This window comes from Grus americana, chromosome 1 (genome assembly GCF_028858705.1).
Source record: "Grus americana isolate bGruAme1 chromosome 1, bGruAme1.mat, whole genome shotgun sequence".
Lineage (NCBI taxonomy): Eukaryota > Metazoa > Chordata > Aves > Gruiformes > Gruidae > Grus > Grus americana.
Window position 1 is genome coordinate 207075444 of NC_072852.1, and position 12675 is coordinate 207088118.

Sequence of the window (12675 nt, forward strand, 5' to 3'; positions counted from 1 at the left end):
GTGGTACACGGTCCTTGCTCTGGGCGCTAACATTTAACTGACAGAGCGTTGCAGATGGACAAATATTTATTCTTATCTCATCAGAATTGAGTTCTTACTCTGTGTATTTTGACCTTTGAATTTTTATTCGATATTCAGACAGAACCAGTGCTGCATATGCTGCTTTAGTGACCATATCCAAGTTGAAGTGCTCTTCCCTAAATATTTTGTTTCAGATGCAGGTACCTGCGGGGAGTCCTTAAAAGTTCTGAACACTGGAAACATTTAGTTTAACATTATTATTATGTACATCCAGCTTTTGCAGCATTGTGATTAAGGTTGTGTCAGCAAGTAACATTTAAAAACCAAGTTTAGGGACTTATAACTCGCTGAAGAAATTCACTTGGGACTAAAAGTTGGCTTTTCAAGCAGTTCTGTGGGAGTTAGCCAATATCTTTGAATTTCTTGGCTTCTCTTGGCTTTGAATCACAATGTTACTGAAACATGAGTTTCTTATTTTCTCTGTTTAAAAACTGATCTGTTGTCTTCCCACCCATAATATAAGGTAGCCCTGATTGTTAATGTTTGACCTAAAAATAGTTATATGTTTCTTATTCAGGGGCAGCAAATTAGTCAATGGCAGACAGATTAAATAACCAAACCCACATTGCGCACTGTTACTTAGTTTTATTCCTGATGAAGATGGCTGATACATCTCTTTGCTGCAACAATTTGTAATATCACGTGTGCACGGGGCTGTTTGTGAGCATTGTAAAGTGTTTTGAGGATTTATTAATTCCCTGAAGGGACAGTATGCATGCATAGTGTTGTTTGTTTTGCACATGCATGACAGATAAAAATCCAAATGGTTTCATCTCCAAATGAAAATGTTAGGTGATGACTTTGCTACTATTTGGTTGATTTGCACAGTCGGTGGTTTGGGGACTTTTTTCCCACTTTCGTGTCTAAAGGAATGAAAACACTGTGAAGTCTCTTTCCTTTGAGGCTTTTCAAGGGTTAAATTAAGGCTTGCAACAGCCCTGGGAGGCAGATTTTCAAATCACTGATTTTTATGGAACACATGCTGATATACCGTGAGTAGGTAGCTGTGTTTGCTGTAGCGCTGTGTACATTATTGAAGGACTGTACACACAGTTATCTTAAATTACTACTGTGGTGGTGTCACTTGGAAACCTCACACCTTTTTTTGCTTAGCACTAACATGAAAGCAGGTTCTGATTAGGGATATATGAAGTTACTCATTTTCCCTTCATGGAGCTGTTTGAAATATCTTTGGATTTTGATGAGGAGGTGTTCAGAGGAGGATTCAGTCCTCCTGTAGTTACCATGAAATTTCAGGTTTACCCAAAAAACGCCTTCAGCAGTCTCTGCCAGCATCTGCTGTTCTTTTTCTTACGGCTCCAGACTCACCCCCAGCCCTGCTATGTCAGTAAGCCTGGGATTGAACGGTCTCCTTTTCAGGAAACCATCAGCTATGTGCTCAGGAAATTGAGGACACATCCTCCAAGGGCTGCGCTTCCATAGGATCCCGTGAAAGCAGCTTCGGGTTGTGTTGGCTCTGCGGCTGGCAATGATTAGTCTGAGGACTCCTACTCCTACTTAGCATGAACCAAGCTTTTATTGACCCAAAGTGGAAGTCTGGGAAGAAGTCTCTTGAGGGGAGAGCTTGTTTTTGGGAACAGGAAGGACTTTTGTGAGAACCGACAGCGATGGGAAGGAGGTGCAGAAGACGTGGCCGGAGGGGGATGAGGAAGGCTGTACCTCCCGAGGAGGAGGGTGCCAGGGAAGCTGCTGCAGAAGGAGGTGCTCACAGGGGCCTGCAGAAAAGGCTTCAGAAGTTTTAGACAGTAGCAAGACACCTTGGATGAGGCTTCACCAATTGTTAAGCTCCAGAGAGAACTCTTACTGCTGCTTTTAGTTTTTTACTTAAATAAAAATATATCTTAGGGAGTAACAGCCCTTCATCTCTAGCATTATCTATGTTATCAAACCCTAACACACTAGAAATGATACCTGGCCTGCCTTCCCCGACCCTGTTTGCTGATGCTATTGGCAGACATACCCCCCAGTCCTCTCTTCCCAAGCTGAAGTACACCAGTTTCCCTCTTTTCTGCATTTCTGTCCACCTTGTTGCCCTTTCTTTATGACTGCACGTCTGTTCACTTGCCCTCCTCCTCCTGCAGCTCTCTCCACATGTGGGATGAGGACTGAAGAGATGTTACCTGTCAAAAGTAATTCGTGACCCCGTTTTGGTTGCTCTGCTGGAGGTTTCACACAACACCATTTCTTGCCATTGAGGGAAGAGGCCAATTTAAAAGGGCTTAGTTCGTTAACATGGTTAGCATAAAATGGCTTAACATCACTCACTGTTCTGCAAAGCTTCAGGTTACCATAATCATTGCTGCCATTTCACAAAACCCAGAAGTATTCACAATTTGACATGACCACGTTCCCAGGGTAGGCTGGAGATACGTGGTGGTTGCAAGGCAGCATATGGTGTTTGTGGAAAGAAGGGAACATCAAATACATGGAGGTTGCCACCACAGCTTCTTCATTCTCTGACACCACAGGGAAAGAAGAGCTGCCTCTCAGAGAGCTAGGAAAGACAAGCTTGTTGAGTGACCGGGTTGGCTCGTGCCCATGACGTTCAGCATGACCACCACCGCTCTCACCCCAGCACCAGGGAAGGGTGTGCAGCTGGCACAGATGTTGGTGCAGGGGGCTGAGAGGCACCAGCTGAGGTAGCTGATGAAAACTCAACTTCTGCTGCTGCTTTAATGAAACATTTACCCATGGCTGTTTCCTGGGATTTTAAGAGAAGACGGGCAGCAGTATTGGTACCCACTAATTAGATGCAGTTTGAACTGTGTTGTGGTAATGTAGTGAAAATCTGGCCCCTGCTGTGACATCTGCAGCCAGACAAATGACACCACCCAGCTTCTGGTCAAAGCCTATGTTTTCAATTCAGCAAATAACAGCTAAAACACTGTAAGGACTTCAGAAAGACAGAGATGTATGAAAGACCAATTCCTATTATTCCCGTAAGTTGTTAAATAGGGCTGAAAAATGCATACTTTTTCTTTTTTTTTCAGAAAGTTGTTTTATGGATAGTAAATATTCTTTGTGATTTCTTTATATTATTTTTTGAGAAAAGGGCTATTACTGTTCTGTTGAGTAGTTCCATGTTTAAAAAGGGAGAAGAAGCTTCCTTGTAGAAATTAGCAGATCTGAAGATATGGGAGTCATTTGCTTTGGGGCACATGAGGTTTTCTTCCTAATGTACATGTTAATTAAAAAAGCCAGCATAAGCCTTGCACGTAATTTTAAGATGTTAGAAAAATGTAATTGAGGTTCACAAGTTGATTGTTACTTTTCTTCAAGAAGCAATGGTGCCATGTCCAAAAGCGCAGCTTAGAGGATCTCAGATTCCTGCACTCCCAAAATGGAGGGCAACTGCCAAAAAGAGTAGAGATTTCATGAATGTTGCAACAATATCAGAGGAAGTGGAATGACCTTCCCCACTGCCCAAGCTTAGATGAGTCCCTCTATGAGGGTTTAGGACTGAAAAACAGCTGTAGATGTCAAAAGGGTTAGCTGAGAATGCTAATGCAACCAAATGGATGCCACGCTATGTAGTGAAATCATACATTTGGTAAATGGGAGATCTATAAATAGATTTTTAAGGCCTGAAGAATTATTAAAGGAGAGCTTAGTACCTGGTTATGTGATCCTTCAAGAGCTCCAGCTGCTCAATAGCTTGTTTTGGAGCATGGCACAGAACCAGAGGCAGTACATTTTACAGATGTGCTTTCACCCGTTGTGAACACGTTACTAGAGGTCATTGCAGAACGTCGCCAGCATCCTGCCAGGATGGTGTGTGCTGTAGGTTTCCATATGAGGCTGCCGCCACTGCAAGAAGATGCTCAGTCTGTTGGCTCACAGTGTAACTGCCTCCCAGTTTCATCTCTCGAGGTCTGTGGTCCTGAGTGTGCTGGCAAGGTGGCAGCCGCCACAAAAACGCCCGCCACCCGGTCCTGTAATAGGCTGACCGCTTTTCCTAACATTAATATTAATAACCCCTCTCTCCCACACAGCGTATGGCGTGGGGCAGAGCTGTTGTGCTGTCTCGCTGCAGCTACCATGGAGCACGTTCAAGCATTGTTCGGTGCTGAAAGCTGCCTCCAATTAACCCAGCTGCACCTCCTTATTAGGCGCGGAGAATCGGCTGCCATTTGACGTGGTGCTAACCACAGCACTCCCGCCTGCCACCAGCCAGAGAATTTGGTGTGTCCTAGCCACATTGGCTCCACAGCCAATTGGACTCCCCTTCAACGAGATTTAACCTCCTCCAGCCTAGATCTGCAATGAGGTTTGGTTTCCTAAAGGCGTAGAGAGCAACTAGGATTCAGATGTCTTTAGCCAAATCATGTTGACACCTAAGGGGTCTAGGTGCCAGCTGCTGCAGAGCTTTCATAAAGACCAGAAGCCAGTGGGACATGGACATCATACTGGTAGAGTAAAGCTTCTCTTCGGGTGCTCCGGTACAACCCAGTGGTCCCCCACTTGCATTGCAGGTTCCCACATCTTTTTGAAGCCTGACCCTGCGTGTCTGAGGTTTATCATCAGTGATTTCTATCTGACTCAGCAGAAATGGGTGGAGAGCAGCACCGACTAGCAAAGCTGGGCACTGTCACCCCTTCAGCTATTCAGGCTAAGCCCAGCCTAGACCACACACCAACACCACCAGCTCCCAGCCTGTATATCAGTGCAAAGTGACCTCCAGGGCAGCCGAACACCCTGGGCTGAGCAGGGGCTGGTTGTATGGCACGCACACCAGTGCTGCTCCAGCGCCACAGCCATTGATGCAGGGGCCATGCAGACACCTGGCTTTGCTAAATTAGCCTCGCACGAATTATCAGAGTTTATGAGTCAAAGCTGAAAAGGTCCTTTTGCAAATGGGACCTCAGCTTCTACAGCACTCAGCAGCTTTTGTAATGTTAAATTCAGGCTGCTTGGCTGGGTCTCACAAAAGGGGCCTTACTCCCCTTGCACACACGCTAGTTTCCTCCCGGAGCACTGCGAGCGGGGATGCTCCCTGTCACGGTGAGCACTGACAGCTCCCTCGCTGGAAAACTCATCTGAGACCAAGAGCAAAATGCTGCCGGCGGGCACTGCCGGGGAAATGGCTCAGTTGTGTGCCTCCACCAGGCGTTTGGCTGGTCCCTTTAAAGGAAACAAACCTTAGCAGCAGCTTCCAACCTACGGGTTCCTTACCTAGAGGGGTCCTGCCATGAGAGCGTACTTCTCACACCCATAGCCTGGCTTTATCTTCTGCAAGCGCCGCGCTAAGTCCCTGGAAAGAGGCTGTCAGCCCTGCAGAGGTACTGGGGAGTTCAGCGTTCAGGCAGGGCTCAGCGTCCATCTCTACAGCAAAAAGCTGGAAAGCACATGAAACCAAATTACTCAGATTTTCCCATCTGTGCACATGTGCTTAGCTGGTGTTAAATTATCAGTGTAAAGGCCTAGTAGCTTCGTAATGTACACACAGAAAGATTCCCACAGATTTTTCCTTTTTTTTTTTTTTTTTTTATTTAAGCCAGCTGAGTAAATTCATAGGAAGTTGTAACAGGACAAGTGAAATGTATACCCACATTCCCTGGGAATCCAAATGCCTTTAACACATACTGTATTTCATGTGAAATTTATTTTAGAAGACACCAGAACAACATAACTTTTTCATCGCTGTGTTTTAAAGCTATCACTTTTGAATTAAATAAGGTGACAAGAAGAAAAAGAAAATGTGAAAATCCCAGAACTTGATACCCTCCTCCCACACGTTAACAGAAGAGATTAACTTCTCCATTTTTCTGGGTCACTTTCAAATTTATTACTAATTACACAGTAACTTTAAAATGCAGCCCCAATTTAAACTACCGTGAGCAAGAAGAAGCTGGAATGACTTAATTTACTTTGGAGTCGGGTGCTGTCTTTTGCTTATCCTTTATTTTGTCTTACAAATCATTGCAATCTCATTTCATTTAAAAAAAAGCTATTTCTCTCTGTGGCAGGAAAGCGCTATCTGGGCACCGCATGAGCGGGGATTGTTTGGGAGGGCTGGGGAAGCTATCTGATAACCTGCGGGGTGGTCAAGCCGCTGAAGAGCAACGTCCACGCTGATCTCCACGGGCTTAGCAGACGTGCTGTGGGCCCCAGCAGCCGCGTTGATCTGCACGGTCGCACTGGTGAGCAGCCTGGTAGTCGGCAGCGGCTTGCCAGTCCCGGAGTTTGCAAGGCCACAGTACCGTGGCATCCTTTGCCCAATTTCTACTTGGGATCCGCTGCCTTTTGTGCTTAGCCTCATAAAAATCTGGGAGCCAGATCTCCAGCTTGTTCGAGTCAGGGGCTGATTTATGCTATCTGAGGGATCTGAAGGTCTCTGCAGTCAGTTCCTCATTTGTAAAATAAACTGAGCCAAGCTTAATGAGATTTTCTGAGATGACTTTGCTGAGCCCTGCATCGGGCGCAGTAACACTTAGCCCACAGCAACGAGGGCTGATGCTGTCTGCGCTGCCTGCGGTGCAGAGACGGGGCAGTGGTCACTGAGGGGAGGAAGAACTACAAAAAACAGCATCTCCTTGGGGCTGGCACTGCCCGCTCATACAGTTTGTGATGGGGATAAATGCTGAGAAGGGCACGATCCTTCTCCCATTGAAGTCAATGTGAAGTCCTACACCAGGACATAAGTCTAAGTTTTCCAGAAACACACAGTTTCTGCATTCATTCTGAAATTAAATGATTTGTTACTCAATTACATGATAGCTGCATGATAACTGTAGATGCCACTTAATACCGCAGGAGCTGCTTCTGCAAAATTTTGCCCACGAGTCAGTGTGCTGCTGAGCTGCAAGCAGCTCCTTGCCTGACTAAGGTCTGGAGGTCTGGGCTCCAGGTGTTCTGTGGGGTGGCACATTTCCAAAAGTGCATGTACAACACAGGGACATGTCCCTCTTTGTGCAGACAGCTAGACCTGCTCTTGCTGGGCTCCCAACCCCTTCCTCTGTTGAACTGGAGCAGAAATGAACTTTAGCAGAGCTGAGTTCAGCCTTTGATCCCTGGAGCTCCTCAGCAAACATAGCTTTAGTTGGCATGTTCAGCAAACACAGATCCGACCCCTTCTCCCACACCTTGTCCTTCGTCAACGCTATTGCTTAATGTGAAGCCTGATTTTGAAATCATCCCTGTCTTCCAAATGAGCTCAGTCCCAGCGTGCTGGCCATCACTTACACATCTAGGAAGGATTCCCTGCTGCCTTCTAAAAAGAAATCAAGACATGTAAATGAAGGGGCAGGGGGGGAGGAAGGGGACACACGACGACAATGCAATGATATAAAAGCTTTAACTTGTAAAATAACTGTTGCTTTGCAGTAGTTGAGGTTTGTTTCTGGAGGCTAAGATATCTTGTTCATAATTGCAGTAGGAGTCCAAGTTGCTGGGAGGATCTGCCCCGCAGATTTGTGCTCTCGTGTTGTACGGCTGTGAGTTTCCTCAGGGGCTGGGGGAATTGGTCCTCCAGCTCCCACCAAGGCTCCCATGCTCCAGTCGTTAAGCAGAGCGTGGGGCTTCCCTGCACAGCCACACTCATGGCCGTGCATGGCATAAGACTTCGCTGTTCATTTTACGATAAATTTTGCTCACTTGAACAACTTGTGGTGGTCGTTGGCATCGGCCACATTCCTTGTGTAAGGAAGGGATGAGCATGTGAACGAGGAGCAAGGCCTTCAGCAGTCTGGTTTCCCTGCAGTACCACTGGTCTCTTCTCTCTGACCTTGCCCCCGTGCCAACTCTTTCCACAATGCCCATGCCCTCTTCTTCCCACACTGTCTCCTGCTTGGTTTTTCTGCACTATATTCCCTGCTCCAGGGGCCGAGTGAGACTTTCATCTTGGGTGAGGGAGCTCAGCACTGGGCCTGGTCAGAAGAAAATGCAGGAAACAGTGCTTTTCTGCTGGAATTCACTGACACAGCGAATCCAAGCAGCCTCGCAGAGAGGCTTTGATTTCGGCACGGTTCTGTGGGAGTATGATGGACTCCCTGCCTTGTCCGCTTTCATTCCCCTGCTTCACCAGCATCCCAGGTGGAGCCAGCTCTCCCAGGCTATCTGAGGCCATGAATCCTGGCCAGCCCCGCAGCTCACCTCCAGTCCCTCTCCTGGAGCATTTTGAAAAGTGTAGGCTTCCCTTCCAAATCCCTCGTGAAAGTCCAATTTCCAAAGAGCGAAATCCTCCCCGAGGCTACCCAGCTTCTCTCTGCACCGCACAGGACGGGGCCTTTCCACTCCGATGTATGGGCTCGGTCCAGCTTTCAGAGGCTTCGTGCCCCAGAGGGGCATAGGTTTGGCAGGGTTTGCACGCTGCTCAGCAGCTCACATGCAGCCGTCGTGACAGCCCTAATCGTGTTGACAGTCTGATGGGTGGCTAGACCTCCTCAAAGCCGGACAACTGCAGGTACAGGCAGAGGATGCTGCCTCCTTCCTTTCCCCACATCATGTCTTGCTGATTCCTCATCCCCCCTCGCAAACACCACTCTGGAGGTGTTTTTGCTCTTCTCATGGAAATATCAGCGGCTGCAGCCTCTCCCTGTTGGAAAAAAGAAAAGTTTGGGGGCTGAGAGGCATTTCCCCCTCCTGTCCTCTGCAAGGGAGCCCTGGCCCCGGGGAGAAGTTCCTCTCCCTTCATCTCCCTGAGCAAGGGGAAATGATCAGGCTCTTTCAGCCAATAGTAAAAAATGGGCTAAATGACCTCAGACTTGGGGGTTATTTTTTTTTTTTTTTAAGAGATCACCCATCATCCCAGTGTCTGAGTGTGCACCCCTGGGAGAAACCATCTGGGGTGGCTCTTATTCAACCAAACAGAGGTATCTGGTCACACACACCCTATGAAGAGCATACTGGGTTTGGTTTTAGAGATTTGCTTTTCCTGCAATACTTTCTTCCTTTTGTCAAATGTTAGGAACCGAGAAGGTCACAGGGCTGATTATATTGGCTATATGCAGGCAGCATTCAGGCTTCCCAGCAGAGCTCTGTCAGTGCAGTTCAGGCCTGACCGTAACTCCCCTGAGCTAAATCTGTCATTTACGCTTAGTTTTCTATCCATGAAAAATATTTACTGGGGCTTGAGTTAAAGTTGCCAGATAAAGCCTTTGTTTTACCCAATAGTCTGGTAGTTAAGGGAGCTTTCTAGGATGCAGACAGAGGTATTCATCCTAATACACTCATGGCATTCAATAAAATAAAACCTCTCCTAATACTGCAGAGGAGCTGAAATCCTCAGGTTCTCCCTGTCTAGCTTAATAACATCATCACTGAGTTTTCTTGGCTGATCTTGAAGTGAAACATGCCAAAATACTAATGACAAGAGATTTTTAAAGAGTCAGTGATTTGTTATGCTGGAAAATGGACAAGTGCGGAAGACAACAGTTTTGGAAAGCTCACGCAGATCACCAACCTCCCTCCAAGTTTTAGCTGAGACCTCGTAAAAATGGACTGTCAAGGTTATCAGCATGTGGACAATAAACAGTTCAGGAATGCAAGGTTTTGCAGGGAAGACACATCTTTAAAATATTTGCTGGGAAGACCTTGGAGGAGGTTAGGTTTGAAACCTTCCAAAGATAAGCAGTCATAGCAATATTTATTATTTACCTGTAGCTACCATCCCTCTTTCTTTTACCAGGGAGGAATCACTTTGCAAGAATTTGAAGTAAAAACTCATATATAGATGGCTTTGATTAGGGACTCACAGAAAATGCTGCACATTTAAGGCTGCTGCCTAAATCTGGTCTACACCAAGGTAGTCCAGTGGGTTTGTTTCTGTAAGGGTGTTAATAGTCTCTGGTGAATCTTGCTGGGATGGTAAGCTGTTGCCACCTCGGCCATCCACCCCACTGCCCTAGGAAGGTTGTCCTGCCCGAGAGCTGAGACTGCCGAAGGGAGCGTCTTCTCCCACCTCCTGCCCCCAGTGCCTCGACAAGGGTGAGCTCAGCCCACGATACCAGACTATGGGGTGGGTGGCCGAGGCACAGACCCACATTCCCATCCATCGGCTGGCAGAGGGAAGGGGTGGCGTGCCAGCGAGATTCTTCTCTTGCACTGCCCCAGCAAGATTCACCAGAGCCCATCTGCCAAAGCCCTCAGTGCCTGAGGTTCATTGTATAAAAAGGATTATGGAGATTTCTAGCTTGAAAGAATTTCATTTCAACTCTCGTAAACCTACACTTTGTATGTCAAAACCCCTTTAAGAACATATAGAGATTTGGGGGTGTTTTTTCTCCTTTCTGTCTTTTGCCTTGTGACATGTTTGTTCTGAGATCACCTTCTAGGCATCTTCTATTAAAATATATGTGACAAGCACCAGATCCAGTTTCACGCAGCTGTGCAGTATGTTATTTTTCATGCTAATGCACTGTTACAATTCTACTGAGTGCAGTTATCTAGAGATCAAATTCGCCACATGTGCGCTGTGTTTTTTGGCTACCAGGTCAAGAGCAACAAGGAGAAGGAAGCGGTGCTTGTGTGTTAACTGTTCGTGTTGCCTTCATGAAACATGGGTTTAATTTTCAGGCAGTCAGAGGAACTTTTGCTTTGCCCCACCTGCCCCCTTGGTTTTTTGTTTTTCTGTCAGCACAGCTGACTGCTTCATCGAGATTTAAGACCAAACGGACTGTTATTACATGAGACAGAGTCACTGTCTGCCACCAGGAGATGATTTAATGTTATGTGATACACAACCTTACTCTATGCCCCCCTACTGTTTTCCACACAAAAATCATTCTCCAACTTTCTTTGCTGTCAGGTTTCACCTAGGAGAAAATTTGAGTCACTGACTACAGCAATGACAGCAACCAGAAGTAATGATTACAGAGCTGCTTGTCATCGTTGTGCCAGATAGTCGTGGGTGAAACAGGCTTACAAAGAGACATTCAAATCTTATTTACCCCAAGTCCAGCAGCTGAATTCTGCCTTAGATAAGGTGTATACAATACACATCAGGAGTGTATGCAGAAGTTGCTAAAATAGCCCCAAATCTCAAGCTATGCTATTGAAACAAGGAGGAAATACTGGCTTTGGTGAAATACTAGATATGAGTATGGTCAGAGTCCCACTTCCAAATTGCTCCTAGAAATGCAGAGGAATCTTTTAGTGTTGCTGAAAGGACTCAAAGCAACAACATACAAGCAGTGCAGCCTATCCCTCCCATACCAAATCCCTCTTACAGCCACTGGTTTCTTTCCTGCTGTCTGAGATAAGACCTGCCACCATGTCTTCTCCATCTCAGGCTACTTAGCTCATTTAAATATGAACCAAAGTTGCACCCCTTTGGGGTTAGAGGTTTGAAGTCTTATTCACTGATTTCAGCCTTTGAAGAGGAATCGCTTCTCCCTAGTGCCTGCCCCATTGCCTTCTTCTGGGAGAAGGGCATCTGCAAAATGTCTCCAACTTCTGGAGAGAGATTTATCTTATGTGGCTTCCACCAGTTTGTTATTTCTTCAGGTATCAGGAGAGACCTTGCCTCTTTCCCTTCCCTCATTTTCTCTTGGACTTAGATTGATACACCAAGGCAGTGGAAACTATTTCCCAGACTTTTCTATGGCTTCTGGACTGCTGAGTGTATGAGAAGATGCCTTTTAAGTTTACACTTGATAAAAAATCATGTCTTGTTCATAAGTTAATTATTTGAGAATGTCACAATAATAAACTTTGACTTCTTAACCTTTTCTAGAAATGATGCCAAGACCAAATCCTGAGGCTGCTTTCTAGCTACTGATTAGTAGCTAGAAATCTGACCTTTTCTGTCTATGTAGAAAACAGAGGCGGTTATGCAGCTCTCCATGCTGCTAGAGTCAGCTTGATTACAGCTCCCTCTTTCTTTCCAAGTAACATTAGCCATTGGGTGTCTTGGTCTGTCTCCCTTTTTTCTTTTGAAGACAGACATGGACCTGAGCTAGACTTTGAAAACTTTAAAACATCACTACTGATTGCAAATCGGTTAGGCTCCATCTTCGCCTCCGCTCACTTCTTACCAGTTGCATGTTCATTGCTGTCATGTTTGACCACTTTTGAGTAGTGTGTTGTGCAAAGGGGACTGTCCCTTGGTCACACGCCGTTTGGTCTGCCAGCCTCTTCCAAGAGAAGAGAAGTGTCAGTGGTTGAGAGCTTGGAAGGGAGTTTAATTACGTTTGTTAAATGTACATGCCAACACGTACATTAAACATCCCTCCAAGACTAGGTTGAAGAATGGCATCCTGCCCGTGGAGCAGACAGTGGTGAGGGCTGTGATGCTCAGTAATTGCTGGGAAGGTTTGTACCACCCCATGGACTGGACCTGGACTATGTGCTGTCTCCTGCTCAGATGAGCTTGTATAAGGAGCTCCATCTTGCCAAGGAATAAAGTTGTCAGAAGGACTCAGTTTCACCCTAAGACCCGCACTCTATGCAAAGCTGCTCTGCGGTGCAGAGCTGGCAGCAGTGACTACACTGAAGAGCTTTGTTTATCACATTGTTGTGCTCTAATGATTACTCAGCCTCAAAATTATGTGTTCTTTAGGAGTGATGGGGTTTGGGACTGTCAATCAAAATTTGTTATGATGAGTGATGTTGTTTTCATCCCAGTTTAGCTAATGC

At 46.1% G+C, this 12675-nt stretch overlaps 1 protein-coding gene across 1 annotated transcript in view; it reads left to right on the forward strand.

The window, feature by feature from the left end:
* The window catches only part of MAML2 (mastermind like transcriptional coactivator 2), a 217591-nt gene that overhangs the window by 89787 nt on the left and 115129 nt on the right, over nucleotides 1-12675 (forward strand). The gene's annotated exons all lie outside the window — the stretch shown is intronic.